The sequence below is a fragment of the Chamaea fasciata genome, unplaced genomic scaffold (genome assembly GCF_029207755.1).
Source record: "Chamaea fasciata isolate MVZ Bird 193981 ecotype frontalis unplaced genomic scaffold, bChaFas1.0.hap1 SCAF_29, whole genome shotgun sequence".
In the NCBI taxonomy this organism is placed as follows: Eukaryota; Metazoa; Chordata; class Aves; order Passeriformes; family Sylviidae; genus Chamaea; species Chamaea fasciata.
Window position 1 is genome coordinate 5174846 of NW_027094114.1, and position 1187 is coordinate 5176032.

Consider the following 1187-nt stretch of genomic DNA (forward strand, 5'->3'; position numbering starts at 1 on the left):
GCGGGGAGGGCTGTTCCCACCCTGTCCTGCCGCGGGCGGTTCCGTGTCCCCCCTTCCCCCGCCCCCCCGTCGGTCAATATTTCCCAACGCCTGAGTCCCACGGGGGGGAGGGGCGGGGGGTACCCGGATGTTTGGTGCCGGGGAGGGGGAGGGGGTTCCCGGACATCCGAGTCCACCAGGGAAGGTTTGTGGGATGCCAGGATCCCCAGTTCCTCCCAGTACATGCCCGTACCCACCCCCCCAGTCCCCTCCAGTGTGCCCCCCGGTATCCCCAGGCTCTCCAAGCACAACATCCCCCTACCCCCCGGTCTCTTCCAGCCTCCCTCAGCTGACCCCAGTATATCCCCATTGTCCCCAGTCCCTCCCAGTGCATTCCAGTCCTCCCCCACTATTCCCCATGGTGTTCCCAAATCCCTCCCAGTTTGTCCCAGTGCCCCCCAGTCCCTCCCTACTGCCTCCCAGTGTCACTCAGTGTCCCCCCAGTGCCCGTTTAAGCCTTGCAGTGACCCCCAGTACATCCCAGCATTCCCCAATGCCTCCCAATGCATCCCAGTCCCTCACAGTGTCCCTCTCCAGTGCCCCTCCAACATTCCCAGTGTCTTCCAGTATGTTCCAGTAACCCCTAGTGCCCCCCAACGCATCCTAGTCACACTCAGTGTCATCCCAGTGTCCCCTGCAGCCTTCCCAGTGTCCTCCAGCACATCCCAGCCCCCTCACCAGCCTTGTTGCCTCCTCCGGACACACTTAAGCATCTCAAGGTTATTCTTAACTGAGGGCTCAGAACTGGACACAGCACTCGAGGTGTGGCCTCACCAGTGCCGAGTACAGGAGAAGAATGACCTCCCTGCTCCTGCTGGCCACACCATTCCTGATCCAGGCCAGGTGCCATTGGCCTTCTTGGCCACCTGGGCACACTGCTGCCTCATGTTCAGTTGGCTGTCGACCAGAACCCCCAGGGCCCTTTCTGCCTGGGCACTGCCCAGCCACACCGTCCCCAGCCTAGAGCACTGCAGGGGGGTTTTGTGATCAAAATGCAGGACTGGGCACTTGGATTTATTAAATTTCACCTTATTGGATCCTGCCCACCCATCCAACCGTTCCAGATCTCTCTGCAGAGCCCTCCTACCTGCCAACTGATGGACAATGCTCCTAGCTTAGTGTTGTCTGGAAATTTGCTAATGAAAGAC